This window comes from Leuresthes tenuis, unplaced genomic scaffold (assembly GCF_036924035.1).
Source record: "Leuresthes tenuis unplaced genomic scaffold, fLeuTen1.0.hap1 SCAF_14, whole genome shotgun sequence".
NCBI classification, from domain to species: Eukaryota; Metazoa; Chordata; class Actinopteri; order Atheriniformes; family Atherinopsidae; genus Leuresthes; species Leuresthes tenuis.
In genome coordinates, this window is record NW_027325368.1 from 31,630,578 (window position 1) to 31,651,634 (window position 21,057).

The 21,057-nt window shown below is 39.0% G+C and overlaps 1 long non-coding RNA gene across 1 annotated transcript; it reads right to left on the reverse strand.

The window, feature by feature from the left end:
• Window positions 1-15,391: 15,391 nt before the first annotated feature.
• Window positions 15,392-20,332, reverse strand: LOC140269043 (uncharacterized). The gene is made up of 4 exons (XR_011907579.1): window positions 20,284-20,332; window positions 19,594-19,631; window positions 19,128-19,164; window positions 15,392-16,740 (listed from the first exon to the last, which is right to left on the reverse strand). It is a non-coding gene; the product is annotated as an uncharacterized lncRNA (long non-coding RNA).
• Between the last annotated feature and the right edge of the window lie 725 nt (window positions 20,333-21,057).

Below are 21,057 nucleotides of genomic sequence, written 5' to 3' on the forward strand. Positions count from 1 at the left end.
GTGTGCACTCATCCGACAAAGCTCTAACTGTAGCCTGGCAGTCAACATTTGAGCATGCTCCTGTGATGCCACGGCTTTGAGTGAATTGAGGGTAGTTGTGGTCATCCGTGCTCAGTGGGATCAAGACGAAGATGCGAGAAGGGGTGACAGTTTCATCTGTTGCGTTTGTTCAAATCTGCTAACATAGATGAGTAAGAATCATATTAATTTTCATCAGTTCCCCATTCTTTGCACACTTTGAATGAATATTGTCTATGTCTAAAAAACAAACTAAAACACCAATATATTTTTCTTGAGGGATTCGTCCTAAATGTCGTCATCTAAAGCTAAAACCTGAACTTACCACAGAGTATGTACCCGTCTAATGATCTACATGTGTGGGCATGTGTGTGCATTGCTTTGCTCTTTGACTACTGAGATAACAGGAATTTTTGGGATTCTTATTATGTTTTAAAAGAACAAAAAAGGACAAAACATGGTGAATGCAGTTAGGAACGTACTTCATAAGAGTCTTAACACTTTCCAAATGTTGAGACATTTGTACAGACAAACAGCTGGAAATGAGAGGCAATTAGCAAGTCAAGCCCTACAAAGGAGTGTTTCTGCAGGTGGTGACCAGAGACCATTTCTCTGTTCTCATCCTTTCTGGCTGATGTTTTGGTCACTTTTGTATTTTGTCAGTGCTCTCACCGCTAGAGGTAGCATGAGGTGGTGTCTACAACCCACAGAAGTTGCTCAGGTAGTGCAGCTCATCCAGGATGGCACACAAATGTGAACTGTGCTAAGAGGGTTTGCTGTGTCTCTCAGCACAGTATTCAGAGCATGGAGGAGATACCACTGGGGGCGGCTGTAGCTCAGCAGGAAGAGCAGTCGCCCACTAATGGGAAGGTCGACTTTGGCTTCCCCGGGCTACATGTCGAAGCGTCCTTGGACAAGACACTGAACCCCACATTGCCTCCCAGTGTTTCATTGGGGTATGAATGTGTGTGAATGATTAGAAAGCACGTAGTTATGTATCTTAAGACGTGCTGTATGAGTGTGTGTGAGTGGGGTGAATGTGGCATGTAGTGAAGCGCTTTGAGTGGTCAGTTAGACTAGAAAAGCGCTATGCTATACAAGTACAAGTCCATTTACCATTTACCACAAGATGTAAAGGGTATCGTAGCAGGGCAACAACCCAGCGACAGGGCCGCTACTTCCACCTTTGTCTATTTTCCAGAACCCTGCAAAATTACCTCCAGCAGGCCACTAATATGCATGTTTCTGCACTTCCTGCATGATGAAGACATTGATGTCATGGACTGGCCTGCCCGTTCCCCAGAACTGAATCCAATCGAGCACATCTGGGACATCATGTCTCGTTCCATCCACCAGCCACGTTGCAGCACAGACAGAAGTTGACTGATGCTTTAATCCAGGTCTTGGAGGAGATCCCTCAGGTGAACATCCGCCACCACATCAGGAGCATGGCCAGGCATTGTAGGGAGGTCATACAGGCAGGTGGAGGCCACACACACTACTGAGCCTCATTTTGACTTGTCTTGAAGAATTTCCACTGAAGTTGCATCAGCCTGTAATGTGATTTTGCACTTTTATTTTCAGTATGACTCCAAATCCAGACCACCATGGGATAATCATTGTGATTGACATTAATCATTTTTATGTTATTTTGTTCTAAACGCATTCTACAATGTAACGAATAATGATTTTCAACTGGAATATTTCATTCATTGAGATCTAGGAATTGTTATTTCAGTGTTCCCTTTATTTTTTCGAGCATTGTATATAAAACTACAGAATTGATGAAATTGCATAAGAAAATGGCAGAAATGTGAGCAAAAAAAGCTGAAGAGTTAAAAACAACTGAAGGACTTGAAACTGATGGACACTATGTCCCTCAGTGTGACATGGCTTCAGTGGTGGGAAACGGTTCAAAACAGTCCATCAGTGTGAAAAGGAAGGTTAAATGGATCACCAGAACACTGATCTTAAATGGGAAACAGAGAAACACACAGAGAAGAAAAAAAGAAATGGTTTAATGCACAGCAATAGTTAGTTAGAGTAATAGTTAAAATGGCTGCAGTCATATTTTAAAATTGGCTTAATATTTGAAATAGCTGACCTATTTGGTAATAGCCAAATGTCTCGTGACCTGTTTCTCCTGAATGAGGAAAAAAGTAGAATAGTTTAAAAAGTTTAAAAGTTAGAAACACCAAAAGTCACAGCATAAATCTCCTGAAGTAGCTGAACGGTTTGATACCTGGAGCTGTATGAAGGCAGAAAATCACAGAAAATAGAAGAAATATGCAAGGAAAACAATCATAAAGATGACAAACAAAAAAGAAAAATGTGAATATTTAGCAGAAAATTATTTGCTGGAGTTTCAAAAGGCCTTAAATGTATGTTTGAAAGGAGCTGAAGCTTTATGAAGTCAAAAAAGTACAGAAAAGAGAAGAAACATGCAAAAAGGACTGGTTGTTGGAAGATGCTGTGCTGAGAGGCCAGCTAGTTACCAGTCAAGCATTAAATATGGCAAATCCAGTCTGAAATATGACAGTCATGATGCCAAAAGCAGTAAGGTTTTACCAGGCCAGTATGAGGGAAATAACACAGAAAGACGTCCTAAGCCAGAGACACAGAGGAGGACAGGTTGTGCCTGTTCAGAACAATCAGCTGCTTCAATAGATTTATAAGTCATAGTAAAAGACAATTTTAATCTGTTAATAGCAGAAAGGTATGCTGCAGACAGTTAAGTCATTTCTATCAAGGTCCTGTGTAGAATACAGGTTTTATGGCAGTTTTAGCACAGACCTCACTGTCAGTTTAAAGGAGAGAAGTGCAGCTTCTTTATCATGGAAGTTTGTGCTGTGATGGCTGAGAGACAGATAACGCCATGTTACATTGTATTAGGAGCACACATAACACAGGCTGGCATAAAGCTTTTACATTAGGGCTGCCATGTTGGCTGGAGTAACTGTCAGCAAAGAAAAGCTGAAGGGTTAAAAACAACAAAAGGATTTCAAGCAGGTAATAAGTGAAAAGTCTTGACATTTCTGAAGTGTGACATTTCTAAAACTAAAAATAGTGAAAGCTTAGCAGAAAGCAAGTTGCTGAAATCCTGGTTGAAGCAGTGAAGATGAAAATAAAATAGTGGAATCATTTAAACCTTTTGGAAAAAACTGCAGAAGTCTTAGTTGAAGAAGTTGAAAGGTTAAAAAATTCTGAGGAAAAATGTGCAGTTGAAATATTAGTAAAAAGTAATTTGCTGCAGTTTCAAAAGGCCTGAAATGTCTTTTTGAAAGGAGCTGGAGCTTTAAGAAGGCAGAAAAGTAGCTGAATGGGATTAGTTGAACATGCTCAAATAGCTGAATCTAGTGGAAATTTATCAGAAATCAAGTGAGTAATAGTTAAAATGGCTTCAGTGTAATATACAGCAAGGAGTGGAAGAGTGATGTCATCAGTGATAGCAATGTTTGTCAACAGCTGCAGCTCTCTCCCTGTATAACCTGCAGAAATTGCATTTTGGATACTATGACCTCCTGTGAGAAAACTGGAAGAGCGAGGAAAATAATTTGAAGACCGTAAGAAGCAGAAGGCTTGGAGGAACGCGGCAATGTAGTTTTTATTTCAATGGAGTGAAAAAAATTTAAACGGCAGCAGGTTGAACACAGTTGAACCTGTCTCTGGCGTTCCACCAAATTTACATTGGAGTTAGTGAGAGAAATTGAAAGGTTTCTCTCGCTTCAAGGCTCATAGCTGAAATTCTGTAAATGTGAGCTATTTAGTAGTTACATCAGCTGAAAGAGGACAAGTGTACCTACATTTTAAGGTATAATTTGTTTGTCTGAGTTAAACAGCATGAAAGTTAGAGTAATTTGTTTGAATATCAGAAAAAGTTAAAATGATCAGTCTGCCACTCTAATCTTCTCATTCATAAAAATCAAGAAGGAGCAAAAATGTTCATGTTTTTTAAACTGTCATATTTGAGAATTGGCTTCGTCAAAATTTTTAAAAATTGAACTTTTCTGTAAGAGAAAGCTCTGCTGAAGACACTGATGTGATTTATATCAAGGTCCTGTTTAAAATATAGGTTTTATAGCAGTTTGAATACAGCCTTCACTGTCAGCTTAAAGAAGCCAAGGAGGGCCTGTTTCACATGGAAATGTGTGATTTTGCTCTGAATCTGAGGTGATTTGAGAGAAAAAGCACAAGTTAAAGCACAAATATGGAAAGAAGACATAAATAGCTTCATGTTAAGCTAGAATTGATCCAGTTTTAAGAGAAATTGTGGATGTTAAGGAGGTTTTAGGCTGTGATTAGTGTGGAGGATGAGTGGTTTCTGTGGATTTCCCTGTATTTCTAATGGAGAGGGACAGTGCTGATTCTAAGGTCATTTTCTCAAAAACCATTTTAGTAATGAGAGAGAAAAATACAAGCACACTTCTGCAGACCCAGACGCACGTTTTGAGGTATCATATGTGTGCTTTAGACAGCATGAGTGAGGGAAAGTACACAGAATGGCCTAAGCCACAGAGAGACAGAGGAGGACAGGTTGTGCCTGTTCAGAACAATCAGCTGCTTCAATAGATTTATAAGTCATAGTAAAAGACTATTTTAACCTGTTAATAGCAGAAAGGTACGCTGCAGACAGTTATGTCATTTCTATCAAGGTCCTGTGTAAAATATAGGTTTTATAGCAGTTTGAATACAGCCCTCACTGTCAGTTTAAAGGAGAGAAGTGCAGCTTCTTTATCATGGAAGTTTGTGCTGTGATGGCTAAGAGACAGATAACGCCATGTTACATTGTATTAGGAGCACACATAACACAGGCTGGCATAAAGCTTTTACAATAGGGCCGCTATGTTGGCTGGAGTAACTGTCAGCAAAGAAAAGCTGAAGGGTTAAAAACAACAAAAGGATTTCAAGCAGGTAATAAGTTAAAAGTCTTGACATTTCTAAAGTGTGACATTTCTAAAACTAAAAATAGTGAAAGTTTAGCAGAAAGCAAGTTGCTGAAATCCTGGTTGAAGCAGTGAAGATGAAAATAAAATAGTGGAATCATTTAAACCTTTTGGAAAAAAAACTGCAGAAGTCTTAGTTGAAGAAGTTGAAAGGTTAAAAATTTTTGAGGAAAAATGTGCAGTTGAAATATTAGTAAAAAGTAATTTGCTGCAGTTTCAAAAGGCCTGAAATGTATTTTTGAAAGGAGCTGGAGCTTTAAGAAGGCAGAAAAGTAGCTGAATGGATTAGTTGAACATGCTCAAAAAGCTGAATCTAGTGGAAATTTATCAGAAATCAAGTGAGTAATAGTTAAAATGGCTTCAGTGTAATATACAGCAGGGAGTGGAAGAGTGATGTCATCAGTGATAGCAATGTTTGTCAACAGCTGCAGCTCTCTCCCTGTATAACCGGCAGAAATTGCATTTCGGATACTATGACCTCCTGTGAGAAAACTGGAAGAGCGAGGAAAATAATTTGAAGACCGTAAGAAGCAGAAGGCTTGGAGGAACGCGGCAATGTAGTTTTTATTTCAATGGAGTGAAAAAAATTTAAACGGCAGCGAGTTGAACACAGTTGAACCCGTCTCTGGCGTTCCACCAAATTTACATTGGAGTTAGTGAGAGAAATTGAAAGGTTTCTCTGGCTTCAAGGCTCATAGCTGAAATTCTGTAAATGTGAGCTATTTAGTAGTTACATCAGCTGAAAGAGGACAAGTGTACCTACATTTTAAGGTATAATGTGTTTGTCTGAGTTAAACAGCATGAAAGTTAGAGTAATTTGTTTGAATATCAGAAAAAGTTAAAATGATCAGTCTGCCACTCTAATCTTTCTCATTCATAAAAATCAAGAAGGAGCAAAAATGTTCATGTTTTTTAAACTGTCATATTTCGGAATTGGCTTAATATTTGAAAAAGCCAGCTGAATGTCTTGTGAACATTTTAAAGTTTGAATGATGTCTCTGTGATACCGTATGGCTGAGTTACTGCCCTCTAAAATAGGACAGTTTGGGGCTCGTTGAGTCTGGCCTCCTCATTAGTTGCTGTGGGCAACAGCTGCACGTGCCCACTGCCAAATCTGCACCTCACTTTGTCCCCTTAAAATCTGGGGGTTTAATAATGAACGACAAGTCTGGAACAAACGGTCGCTGTTCGAAAAGTAGAAGTCGTATCCGAATAATTCTTTCACCGTGAGCGCCAGAAGGCATGTGGGAAGCCAGAGGTGTAATTTTTATTCTGATCTTGTGTAAGGTTTGTTTTTTATGGCAGTTTTAAAACGAGTCTTTCTCACTGATTTCATTGCTCAGCCTGTTTATAATGGAAAAGTATGTGAGCTGGAGTGCTGCTCTCTGCGCTTACAGGTGATTTGTGAGAAATCTGTGAGGCCAAGCTCAATGAGAGTGACTTTGTGTGAAAGAGGACTAAAATACCTACGTTTTGATGTATAATTTGTCTAGATCAGGCAGACATTTTGGACGTGAGAGGCATTTGTTTGAGGAAGTTGTTTTTAAATCATTTTAGAGTGGGAATTAGAGTGTGCACTCCATCAGACGAAGTCCTCTGGCTCCATAAAACGTAAACTGCCGTTGTGTCAAAGCTGTATAAGCTATTGGCAAGCCCTTTACCACAGTTAAAGTTGAGTCTTTCCTGTCACATACAAACTTTGAATGATGTCTCTGTGATACCGTATGGCTGAGTTACAGCCCTCTAAAATAGGGCAGTTTGGGGCTCGTTAAGCCCCAAACTGTCCTATTTTCATGCATGAAAATCATGAAGGAGCAAAAATGTTCATGATTTTGAAACTGTCATATTTCAAAATTGGCTGAATATTTGAAAAAGCTGAAACATTTGGTAATAGCTGAATGTCTTGTGAACATTTTAAAGTTTGAATGGTGTCTCTAGCTGAACGTATGCTCAACTAGTTAGGTTGGAAAGAGGAGGAAGCTTTTGAAGAGTTGAAAGAAATTCCCATTCATTTGAATGAGGAAAAAAGTTGAATAGAAGTTGAATAGTTTAAAAAGTGTAAAAGATATCAACACCAAAAGTCATAGCACAAATCTCCTGAACAAGCTGAACGTTTTGATACCAAAATTGTTGAAATCGGTTAAAGATTGCAGGAGTAGTTAAGCTACAAAAAACGGCGGAATAATAATAATAATAACTAGAAAAAAAGCTGTTCCTGCGAAACAGCTGTGAGAATGCTTATTAGCTGAATGGGGATAGCTGACCATGCTGAAAAAGTTGAAAATAGTGAAAATTGAGCAGAAAACAGTTGCTTAAGTCTGGGTTGAAAGAATTTGAACATTTGAACATTGGAATGACTTGAACTTACTGGAAAAAAGGAAGAATTGATTAAATGTCTTATAAAAAAGTTACAAGACCTAGCAGAAAAAATTGAAGGTTTAAAGAAGGAGATGTGAGATGAATTCTGTTCATAATGCAGAAAAATGTGAATGTTTAAGCCACCTGAAGCTAGATGAAGGCATAAAAGTACAGGAAAGAGAAGGAAAATTCTAAACTAAAAGGGAAAAAGATCAGAAAGATGACAAACAATGCAGGAAAATGTGAATATTTAGCAGAAAATGATTTGCTGGAGTTTCAAAAGGCCTTAAATGTATGTTTGAAAGGAGCTGAAGCTTTATGAAGTCAGAAAAGTACTGAAAAGAGAAGAAACATGCAAAAAGGACTGTCAGTTGGAAGATGCTGTGCTGAGTGACCTGCTAATTGCCAGTCAACCATTAAATATTGCGAACCCAGTCTGAAATATGACAGTCGTGATGCCTAAAGCAGAAAGGTTTTACCAGGCCAGTATGAGGAAAATCACACAGAAGGACGTCCTAAGCCAGAGACACAGATGAGGACAGGTTGTGCCTGTTCAGAACAATCAGCTGCTTCAATAGATTTATAAGTCATAGTAAAAGACAATTTTAACCTGTTAATAGCAGAAAGGTATGCTGCAGACAGTTAAGTCATTTCTACCAAGGTCCTGTGTAGAATACAGGTTTTATGGCAGTTTGAATACAGCCTTCACTGTCAGCTTAAAGGAGCGAAGGAGGACCTGTTTATAATGGAAATGAAGGCCTGAGCCACAGAGAGACAGAGGAGGACAGGCTGTAACCCCTGACAACAAACAGCTGTTTGAATGGATTTAAAAGTCAAAATTTAAAAAAATTAAATTTTCAGTAAGAGAAGGCTCTGCTGAAGACACTGATGTGATTTATATCAAGGTCCTGTGTAGAATACAGGTTTTATGGCAGTTTGAATACAGCCTTCACTGTCAGCTTAAAGGAGCGAAGGAGGGCCTGTTTATAATGGAAATGTGTGATTTTGCTCTGAATCTGAGGTGATTTGAGAGAAAAAGCACAAGTTAAAGCACAAATATGGAAAGAAGACATAAATAGCTTCATGTTAAGCTAGAATTGATCCAGTTTTAAGAGAAATTGTGGATGTTAAGGAGGTTTTAGGCTGTGATTAGTGTGGAGGATGAGTGGTTTCTGTGGATTTCCCTGTATTTCTAATGGAGAGGGACAGTGCTGATTCTAAGGTCATTTTCTCAAAAACCATTTTAGTAATGAGAGAGAAAAATACAAGCACACTTCTGCAGACCTAGACGCACGTTTTGAGGTATCATATGTGTGCTTTAGACAGCATGAGTGAGGGAAAGTACACGGAATGAAGGCCTGAGCCACAGAGAGACAGAGGACAGGCTGTGCCCCCTGAGAACAAACAGCTGTTTGAATGGATTTAAAAGTCAAAATTTAAAAATATTGAACTTTTCAGTAAGAGAATGCTCTGCTGAAGACACTGATGTGATTTATATCAAGGTCCTGTGTAAAATATAGGTTTTATAGCAGTTTGAATACAGCCTTCACTGTCAGCTTAAAGGAGCGAAGGAGGGCCTGTTTATAATGGAAATGTGTGATTTTGCTCTGAATCTCAGGTGATTTGAGCGACAAAGCATAAGTTAAAGCACAAATATGGAAAGAAGACATAAATAGCTTCATCTTAAGCAAGAATTTATCCAGTTTTAACAGAAATTGTGGATGTTAAGGAGGTTATAGGTTAAAATGGCTTCAGTGTAATATACAGCAGGGAGTGGAAGAGTGATGTCATCAGTGATAGCAATGTTTGTCAACAACTGCAGCTCTCTCCCTGTATAACCTGCAGAAATTGCATTTTGGATACTATGACCTCCTGTGAGAAAACTGGAAGAGCGAGGAAAATAATTTGAAGACCGTAAGAAGCAGAAGGCTTGGAGGAACGCGGCAATGTAGTTTTTATTTCAATGGAGTGAAAAAAATTTAAACGGCAGCAGGTTGAACACAGTTGAACCTGTCTCTGGCGTTCCACCAAATTTACATTGGAGTTAGTGAGAGAAATTGAAAGGTTTCTCTCGCTTCAAGGCTCATAGCTGCAATTCTGTAAATGTGAGCTATTTAGTAGTTACATCAGCTGAAAGAGGACAAGTGTACCTACATTTTAAGGTATAATGTGTTTGTCTGAGTTAAACAGCATGGAAGTTAGAGTAATTTGTTTGAATATCAGAAAAAGTTAAAATGATCAGTCTGCCACTCTAATCTTCTCATTCATAAAAATCAGGAAGGAGAAAAAATGTCCATGTATTTTAAACTGTCATATTTGAGAATTGGCTTAATATTTGAAAAAGCTGTATAATCAGATAATAGCTGAATGTCTTGTGAACATTTTAAAGTTTGAATGATGTCTCTGTGATACCGTATGGCTGAGTTACTGCCCTCTAAAATAGGACAGTTTGGGGCTCGTTGAGTGTGGCCTCCTCATTAGTTGCTGTGGGCAACAGCTGCACGTGCCCACTGCCAAATCTGCACCTCACTTTGTCCCCTTAAAATTTGGGGGTTTAATAATGAACGACAAGTCTGGAACAAACGGTCGCTGTTCGAAAAGTAGAAGTCGTATCCGAATAATTCTTTCACCGTGAGCGCCAGAAGGGATGTGGGAAGCCAGAGGTGTAATTTTTATTCTGATCTTGTGTAAGGTTTGTTTTTTATGGCAGTTTTAAAACGAGTCTTTCTCACTGATTTCATTGCTCAGCCTGTTTATAATGGAAAAGTATGTGAGCTGGAGTGCTGCTCTCTGCGCTTACAGGTGATTTGTGAGAAATCTGTGAGGCCAAGCTCAATGAGAGTGACTTTGTGTGAAAGAGGACTAAAATACCTACGTTTTGATGTATAATTTGTCTAGATCAGGCAGACATTTCGGACGTGAGAGGCATTTGTTTGAGGAAGTTGTTTTTAAATCATTTTAGAGTGGGAATTAGAGTGTGCGCTCCATCAGACGAAGTCCTCTGGCTCCATAAAACGTAAACTGCCGTTGTGTCAAAGCTGTATAAGCTATTGACAAGCCCTTTACCACAGTTAAAGTTGAGTCTTTCCTGTCACATACAAACTTTGAATGATGTATCTGTGATACCGTATGGCTGAGTTACAGCCGTCTAAAATAGGGCAGTTTGGGGCTCGTTAAGCCCCAAACTGTCCTATTTTCATGCATGAAAATCATGAAGGAGCAAAAATGTTCATGATTTTGAAACTGTCATATTTCAAAATTGGCTGAATATTTGAAAAAGCTGAAACATTTGGTAATAGCTGAATGTCTTGTGAACATTTTAAAGTTTGAATGGTGTCTCTAGCTGAACGTATGCTCAACTAGTTAGGTTGGAAAGAGGAGGAAGCTTTTGAAGAGTTGAAAGAAATTCCCATTCATTTGAATGAGGAAAAAAGTTGAATAGAAGTTGAATAGTTTAAAAAGTGTAAAAGATATCAACACCAAAAGTCATAGCACAAATCTCCTGAACAAGCTGAACGTTTTGATACCAAAATTGTTGAAATCGGTTAAAGATTGCAGGAGTAGTTAAGCTACAAAAAACGGCGGAATAATAATAATAATAATAATAATAATAATAAAGGGAAACAGGAAAACAATAGTGAGAATGCCTTAAAGCATTCTCACAACTAGAAAAAAAGCTGTTCCTGCGAAACAGCTGTGAGAATGCTTATTAGCTGAATGGGGATAGCTGACCATGCTGAAAAAGTTGAAAATAGTGAAAATTGAGCAGAAAACAGTTGCTTAAGTCTGGGTTGAAAGAATTTGAACATTTGAACATTGGAATGACTTGAACTTACTGGAAAAAAGGAAGAATTGATTAAATGTCTTATAAAAAAGTTACAAGACCTAGCAGAAAAAATTGAAGGTTTAAAGAAGGAGATGTGAGATGAATTCTGTTCATAATGCAGAAAAATGTGAATGTTTAAGCCACCTGAAGCTAGATGAAGGCATAAAAGTACAGGAAAGAGAAGGAAAATTCTAAACTAAAAGGGAAAAAGATCAGAAAGATGACAAACAATGCAGGAAAATGTGAATATTTAGCAGAAAATGATTTGCTGGAGTTTCAAAAGGCCTTAAATGTATGTTTGAAAGGAGCTGAAGCTTTATGAAGTCAGAAAAGTACTGAAAAGAGAAGAAACATGCAAAAAGGACTGGCAGTTGGAAGATGCTGTGCTGAGTGACCTGCTAATTGCCAGTCAACCATTAAATATTGCAAACCCAGTCTGAAATATGACAGTCGTGATGCCTAAAGCAGAAAGGTTTTACCAGGCCAGTATGAGGAAAATCACACAGAAGGACGTCTTAAGCCAGAGACACAGAGGAGGACAGGTTGTGCCTGTTCAGAACAATCAGCTGCTTCAATAGATTTATAAGTCATAGTAAAAGACAATTTTAACCTGTTAATAGCAGAAAGGTATGCTGCAGACAGTTAAGTCATTTCTACCAAGGTCCTGTGTAGAATACAGGTTTTATAGCAGTTTGAATACAGCCTTCACTGTCAGCTTAAAGGAGCGAAGGAGGGCCTGTTTATAATGGAAATGTGTGATTTTGCTCTGAATCTGAGGTGATTTGAGCGAAAAAGCATAAGTTAAAGCACAAATATGGAAAGAAGACATAAATAGCTTCATCTTAAGCAAGAATTTATCCAATTTTAAGAGAAATTGTGGATGTTAAGGAGGTTATAGGTTAAAATGGCTTCAGTGTAATATACAGCAGGGAGTGGAAGAGTGATGTCATCAGTGATAGCAATGTTTGTCAACAGCTGCAGCTCTCTCCCTGTATAACCTGCAGAAATTGCATTTTGGATACTATGACCTCCTGTGAGAAAACTGGAAGAGCGAGGAAAATAATTTGAAGACCGTAAGAAGCAGAAGGCTTGGAGGAACGCGGCAATGTAGTTTTTATTTCAATGGAGTGAAAAAAATTTAAACGGCAGCGGGTTGAACACAGTTGAACCCGTCTCTGGCATTCCACCAAATTTCCATTGGAGTTAGTGAGAGAAATTGAAAGGTTTCTCTCGCTTCAAGGCTCATAGCTGAAATTCTGTAAATGTGAGCTATTTAGTAGTTACATCAGCTGAAAGAGGACAAGTGTACCTACATTTTAAGGTATAATTTGTTTGTCTGAGTTAAACAGCATGAAAGTTAGAGTAATTTGTTTGAATATCAGAAAAAGTTAAAATGATCAGTCTGCCACTCTAATCTTCTCATTCATAAAAATCAGCAAGGAGCAAAAATTTTCATGTTTTTTAAACTGTCATATTTCAAAATTGGCTTAATATTTGAAATATCTGTATAATCAGATAATAGCTGAATGTCTTGTGAACATTTTAAAGTTTGAATGGTGTCTCTAGCTGAATGTATGCTCAACTAGTTAGGTTGGAAAGAGGAGGAAGTTTTTGAAGAGTTGAAAGAAATTGCCATTCATTTGAATGAGGGGGAAATTTAAATAAAAGTTAAATAGTTTAAAAAGTATAAAAATTATCAACACCAAAAATAGTAGCCATCATCTCCTGAAGGAGCTGAACGTTTTGATACCAAATTTGTTGAAATCGGTCAAAGATTGTAGAACTAGTTGAGTACCAAAAAACGTATGGAATAATAATAATAAAGGGAAACAGGAGAACAATAGTGAGAATGCCATGCATTCTCACTAATAAAGAGAAACAGGAAAACAATAGTGAGAATGCCTTAAAGCATTCTCACAATAATAATAATAATAAAGGGAAACAGGAAAACAATAGTGAGAATGCCATGCATTCTCACAATAACTAGAAAAAAAGCTGTTCCTGCGAAACAGCTGTGAGAATGCTTATTAGCTGAATGGGGATAGCTGACCATGCTGAAAAAGTTGAAAATAGTGAAAATTGAGCAGAAAACAGTTGCTTAAGTCTGGGTTGAAAGAATTTGAACATTTGAACATTGGAATGACTTGAACTTACTGGAAAAAAGGAAGAATTGATTAAATGTCTTATAACAAAGTTACAAGACCTAGCAGAAAACATTGAAGGTTTAAAGAAGGAGATGTGAGATGAATTCTGTTCATAATGCAGAAAAATGTGAATGTCTAAGCCACCTGAAGCTAGATGAAGGCATAAAAGTACAGGAAAGAGAAGAAAATGTTAAACCAAAAAGTGAATAAATTCAGAACGAAGAGAGACACTGAAGAAAAATGTGAATATTTAACAGAAAATGATTTGCTGTAGTTTCAGAAGGCCTGAAATGTGTTTTGGAAAGGAGATGGAGCTTTATGAAAGCAGAAAAGTACAGAAAAGAGAAGAAACATGCAAAAAGGACTGGTTGTTGGAAGATGCTGTGCTGAGAGGCCAGCTAGTTACCAGTCAAGCATTAAATATGGCAAATCCAGTCTGAAATATGACAGTCATTATGCCAAAAGCAGTACAAACCATTATCTGGAAGATCACTGTGACAGATATTTGATCCACTGTGAGAAGCATCATTTGGAGGGCAAATGATTTCAACACATGCTTCATGTTCAACTTGGGCACAAGGAACTGTGTTCTGTTCTTGTCTCACAGATGCTGGAGAAGTGATATCAGTGGATAATTCCTCCAAAACATTGCAACAGAGATCATTAAGAACAGTGGGCATCACTGAGGCAGATAAGTTTGGCTCATTCTGAGGAAAATTCTGTGATGGGACCGTTGTCATTTCAACTTGTTCAACATTTGTGTCAGCTGACATTTCTGGTGAAATGTTCTCAGACTGATCGGTGGCAGTGTGTGTGTTTGATTCATTGACAGCTTCCTGTAACAGAGGAGGTGCATCAACAGCTGTGTGTCTGCAGTCTGTGTCTGAAACAGAATTTCTCTGGTAGATGTGTTCACACTGTGAAATGACAGAGGCTTGAGTTCGTACATACAAGATGACTGGATGTCAAACATTGTGTAGCACAACTTGATCCTGTCAATCGTGTCTCTCAAATGTGTGAATTTCAGCATCACAGCAGTACCAAAGTTCAACAGCCTGGGTGACAGTGGCAGTCCATTTTTGTTCCTGGAGTGTGGGTCAAAGTATCCGTACTGACCAGATCTACATCTGAAAACTGCGACACATAACCCTGCCATGATCAGCAGCCCAAACTGTACATCTGATGACAAAAAGCTCAGTCCATGTTCAAGGCTGAGAAGCCTCTCTCCACCTCCAAATGTTCCATACACCGACAGCTGAGTGAAGTCCACCTGATACTTTAGTTCATCAGATGCCAAATGGACACTGTTAGGAAACCTTTCTCTGGCCTGTCTGTACACAGCATCACCTTTATCCAGAACTAGGTCAAGATCTGCTCTGCTAATCTTTTCATTCTCATGAAAAAAGGACAGAAACACCAAACTGTTGGCCACACACTGACTGTTCCTGTATTTTCCATATTTTAATGAAGCCTGACTGCGTGAGGCACAGACATGTGTCATTGATGGCTGAGGTTCCACATTCACACTGTGTTGATGAGACGCTCCAGCTGCATCACGTCCTCTCTTTACCATGTCAGCGTAAGACACCTGAGGCACACTCTCCTTTACCTGTTGGTCTTTTTCATGCTGGAAAGCATTCATGACAGTGTTCCCATCAGAAACTGCACTCTGACCTCTGTTGTTTACCTGCTGACCATCAGAAGACTCTCCAACACACACACCATCACTGTGATGATCTCTCTTTACAACCTCAGCATAAGATACCTTCTGTGACACCAGATTGCTGCTCTGACAGCTGATACCTTCTGCTTGTTCACTCTGAGATGCTTTCTCCTTCTGCCACCTGAGCTTCTGAGCCTGAGAACGTTGACCCTTCCTTGGCATTATTGCTGAGTTTCAGAACCGTAAAGCTTTATTTGTAGTGATGTCACCAACACAGGTTTTATTCACAGTTGTGATATTTCAAATGTAGTTCTGTGTAGTTTATCAGTATCAATGCTCTTTTCAGTTAACAGATTTACACGTTATGTCTACCTTGGAAAATATCGACAGCAGAAAAATTCTTATCAAATAGAAAAACAGATGTTTATTATGACACAGAGAAGAAATTAAACTTTAATCTGAAGATTCCAACAGACCAAAACCTCAGCAACTTTTCTTATGGAATAAAAAAATATCCAATTAAAAGTTTTAACTTGCTTCACTTCTTTCCAATTTTTAAAATGTCAGGTTAGAATTACGTTCAGTGGTTCTTTATTTTCTTCTAAATTAGAACTATTATTATGCAAAAACTGCAGTTGTAACACTGAAATGTAGCAGAAAAGATCAGCTATGAAAATGTTAGCAGGATCTCAAAAGTAATGTGTTACAGAATGAACAAACCTTCAAAGATAAATGATCAGTAGTTCAATCAGCTACAATCTGTTGAAGTACTCTCACTATTATTAGCCTCTTAGCTTATGAATCACAGATGGATTCTGTGTTTCAGACAGATTTAATGACAACAAGCTGAATTCAAATCTCCGAAAGCTCTTATATATATATATATGAAGGGTTGTGATGCAGATCAGGATCTCAGCAGCAGCAGGATGACAGATGCTTCTGGTAGCTGGACTCCACGTCTGGTCAGTTCAGAGCAGACAGCAGACAGACTCCAATCCTCCTTACAGATGTGTTTTATTTCAACACTTGTATGAACAAACCTGCAGTGAGTCAGCAGCACAGGAACAGATGCAGTGCTTTTATTTCACTTTAATAAATGTGTTTATTTGTGTCTATAACAAGAATGAACTGTTAAATTTCTGTAAGCACTGTTTTCACATAGGAATTTATAGATTCAAAGATCAAGAATCTTTTGATTGATCTACCTAAAATTAGCCAAATACTTGTCAGTTAGTGTCAAAATAGTTACTGTTTGATTTTATCTAGAAATCTGTCAAGATCAAGATTTCTCTTTAAGAATCAAGTTTGTATAATAATATTTTAAACTTTAGCCAAATTTGTATGAAAATGTGTCAATTTTTTTTTCCAATTTCAAAGTTTATCTGAGTATGTATGAGAGAGGTAGACAGGACAGAGAGAGCAGTGAGAGTAGAGTCTCAGATTCCAAAAACAGCAAGACAAGGTTCCAATCAACCTCAGGTTCTGAAAATCAGGTTCTGAAAAATGGTTATTAGGTTCTGAAAATCGGTTCTTAGGTTCTGAAAATCGGTTCTTAAGTTCTCAAAGTTTTCAAGTTCTCAAAGGTCTCAAGTTCTCAAAGGTCTCAAAACAGACAGAGGGGGGATAGATGGATACGAGACAGAATTCCAATAAATTAGGTAGAGGGGGGATAGATGGATACGAGATAGAATTCCAATAAATTAGGTAGAGTTTGGAGATGGGACAGGAGAGATAGAGCAGCCAATAATGATAGAGGAGAAGGAGGAGAGGTGGTGGACAGCAGGACACCTGGAAGACACAAAGAGATAACAGTTAGACACATTTTGATGAAGCAAAGATCAAAACACATTAAACTGTGCTGCAATTCATGTCTTCAAATGACCAGGAGCCTCATGTATTAAGGGAGCGTACTCACAAAAAAGTGGTGCACGCTCTTTTTCAGGTCAACGATCAGATGCATCAAGAGCAAAATAACTATGAAAATGTGCGGTGTCTCATGCCAACTTCAGGGCTGCCGTAAGCACTTTTCTACAGCTGTTGATTCTTAGGCAACACTTAGAGGTGATGTTGGGAAAGTGTTATGATAAATAAATGTGAACACAATTTGTCCTCAGACTGAGTGATGTGCACATTTGAGACACATGGACAGAATTACATGAACCCATGTGTCTGTAATTACACAAGTGGATATAAAAGCATGCGCAAAGTGTTGCAGTGCATACCATTAAAAACAATGGCTGCTTTAGCGGTGTTGGAAGACATTGTAAATGGTACAATTGGAAGAAAGCGTGTTTTCAGGGACTGAGAGGATTTGCTGGGACATGATGACAACTGGCTCATCAGCCGTTTTGAGGGCAATCCTCCTGGAACTGTGCGCAGAGCTGCGGCCACCGTTGGAGTGCAACACAGCGAGGAGCCATGCGCTGCTTGTAATTGTCCTAATATTATTCCCCGTGACGTGCATTGAGCATGTGCGCCCCCAATTTCTATCCCGTCTTCACAGTATCATAGTTGGTGGTTAAAGTTAGTAACTTGCTGTTTTTTTGCTGGTTAAACAACAGCTTAAGATCTTTCTAACAAGCCCCTGATCGTCTCTGTGTGCAAATGTTAGTAACCCTGTACGTAAAGTGTGAAATGTCTTAATCAGCCTCACCTTTTCCCTGGCGCACTTCTGCTCTAGTTACTGTATGAATATGTTTATTGTTAGTTACACTATTTGTGTACCTATAGGTATTTACCTTGGGGGTAATCACTCCCACACCCACCACCCCTGACAGAGCAGTGTCACCCATAGTTTTGCCGACTCTCTGTTCAAACAGCCCCCCCCTCCCCCGCCTGTTTTGGCCACATTTCGGTGGTGGGCCGCCAGTCTCCGCTTCACATCCACCTTAATATCGGACCACTTCTTTTTCACCTCTGCTTGCGTGCACTTCTCAGACCCCACAGCATTAAAGGCCTCGCTCACACTCTCCCACCCACTCCTCTTACTTTTGCTGCTTATATCGTAGGACAGCCTGCCAAAGAGCACATTTCTGCGCCTCCACTTCAGAAAGTAGCACCTTTCCGTGAAGTTATTCTTTTTCCCCCATCTTACTCATTCTTTTCTCTTTATTTTCTGATTGTGCAGAGACGGGAATCGCAGGTGCAGGGCTCAAATATTATTTGCATATTGAAATAGGGGCGTGGACAGGGAGGAGTCGGGTACTCCGACATGTGCGCTCAATTCCACTTTGTTTGGGATGTACAAACGAAATGTGCTTAGATGTGATAAGATAAATGTGATGCGTGCACACACATCCTGATATTTTTGTATGTTGGAGGGCATTTTGGTTTGAGCGTACGCCATCTTTCAGTAGGACATCCACAATCCACAAAAGTCTTTGTACCTGAGGCCCCTGGACTTTTTTCTTTTTAGTCCAAAACATTGATAGAAGTTTTGAGATGTGTGAAAACAGCTGACACCATGAAATGTGGACTTCATTAAAAGAATGTCAGACCCAATCTGACTTGTTCAACATGAAGCAGAACAGTACAGAACTGTGATCACTGCACAACATGTTCTGCACAAATTACAGTCTAACTGGACCCTGACAGACCACCACAGAGAGCAGCTGCAGTCTTTGCATCAGAACAATCCAGATGCTCTCCACAGTAAACACCAGATTGGCTCAGAGGAATGTTTAATGAGGACTTTGGACCTTAAAAATGTTTTTGGTCGATCACAGAGCTTAAAGGGATTGACAGTATCATCACATCAAAATGACTCCACAGAACATATCAGAGCTCCAGTCCTGGGTTGTTATTCTGCTGATTCATGTTTTCAGTCCCTAAAGATAGTTTGAGAGGGGCGGGTCAAACAGCTGCTTATTGATGTGATGAAGAACTCATTGAATAGATTAATAAACCAGGATGAAGCTTCAGCAGATTGATCACAGCTTGTTGTCAGAAACACCTTTAGAGTCTGCCTTTAGTGATGTTCCATTAAAACTGTCAGACTCTGCTGCTGGGACCTGTTCTGGTCCATTTTACTGGCAGTCAGTGTTTACAGCTCTGTTTTTACTTTTATTCAACTCAGCAGTTGTGATAAACCACAAAGACATTGTCATTAAAATGTGAAACACTCCTACACTCATTGATGTGATGGACTGAACCTCACTGACTAGAAATCTACTCACCAGCAAAGCAGGAGTTCTGGTCCTCTTCTCTCTGGGTCTGAGAGGAGAAACAGTTTGTTAGTATCTGATCAGAAGACACACATCATCTGATCTCACAGCTGATTGGTTCTGCTCCTGTCTGTACAGGATGAGCTTTGGTCCAGACTTTTGTGAGTTGAAGTAGTTAAATGTTGTTGGTTGATGATCACTTCAGAGAGTCTGAATGTGTTCATGATCAGAAACATGGAAACTTTCCCAGTTCTGCTCTCAGAGACCATCCAAAGCTTTGGGGATCAGATATCAGGTGGAAATCAGAGCAGTAACACATCAGCTGTGAAAGCTGTTCTCTGACTAATGATCAATGTTTCACTTCATTCGTGCAGTTTGAGAAGGACAGGCCTGCCAGATGTTACACAGCTGCACACAGACAGGAAGCAGAGCAGCTATCAGGAACACATCCATCAAATAACTAACTGTTTGTCCTCACCAGTCAGGAGCAGGAGCAGGGGTCAGAGTTCAGGTAGTCTAAAGAAAGGAGGAAAAAAGAGTTGTCAGTTAAATTCTTCCAGTTGAGGACACAGCAGGTTCACCAACAGGGGGGCAATAAAACACCATGTAATGACACTGCAGCTTAAACTGTGTGTCACTGGGACATGGAGCAGCTGTTGTTGTGGGCTTTTCTAACTCAGCTGTTCCATCAGCATCCAGATCATGTAAAGAGCACAGCTGTGTTGTCATTTCAGCTTTATTTCCAGAGAAAATGACTGATGAGACAAAGTTAGAAGCAGCACAAATTCCCATCTTCTGTCAGCTGCCCTGCAGTGAACATCATGTGCTGAGCTGCTGTGATTGGCTGCTTTATCTGTCAATCACTGACACCGCCCACAGGAACAGCACAGTAAAATGTAAAATGAAGATATAACATTACAGCTAAAATGGAGATATGCGGAAATAAATACTTTCTGCTGACATGGGAGACTCACTTTAACTGGAAACACAATATTATCTAAATATCTTCCGAAGGACGCCAACTTTCACCAAACTGTTCTTGGTGAGTAGAAAAACGTATTTCATGCCAGAAATAAGGTCTAGGTTTAAAAATACTTCAGTTCCCCTTTAACTCAGTCAGCTTATGTGATCTACAGTCTGTTTAACTTTACAATAACTCTGTACTTACCAGCCAAACCAGGGATCTGAATCAATTTTCTCTCTCAGTCTGAGAAAAGACACATAGTCAGTTAGTTATCCAAGTATAAAGACTGAATATACCTGAACCACAGAACACAGAGGGAGAGTACTGCTCATTATCAGCTGCCTGTCTCTCTGATCATGAATTTAAATAGATTTACTATAGCGTCTCAGTTACTGGGACATTAACATAAGCTGGTGCATGTTATTTAATATGAGCAGTTGTTTACTTCGTGAGCTTTACTGAGTCTGTGTTTATTATTTTATGTCACATGAACTTTCATGACACAGAGTCTCCATGACCTCTGGCTGACAGGCTCAGCTTGAACTGACACACGATAAACGCTCAGAAACAGACATTAGCTCTAACATTATTCATTATTCCTTTATTAAACCGAACATTGCCTAGAATTGTTGATTAAAACTAAGAAGAAACCATTAGTTTTAGATCATATTACTTGTTAATACCTCTCCATTGATCCGAGCCGCTTTACAAAGCGACCCTTTCACGTTAGCAACGATGCTAACAATAGCGAGTCAAAACGTTAGATGTTACAGTGGCTCACAGAACAAGATATTTAGCTGTTACTTGCTTTACTTTTATTCAGTTGCTGTCAAAAACCATTTATGTCATTGATTTAAACAGGAACAGTGTTTAAGAGTTCATAAATTTCTCATTTGGGACAGACAGAATTCGACAGCGTCTTACCTGAACAAAGGAAGAAGAGTGAGCTAATGAGCTAATCCATCAATGACTCGTTTG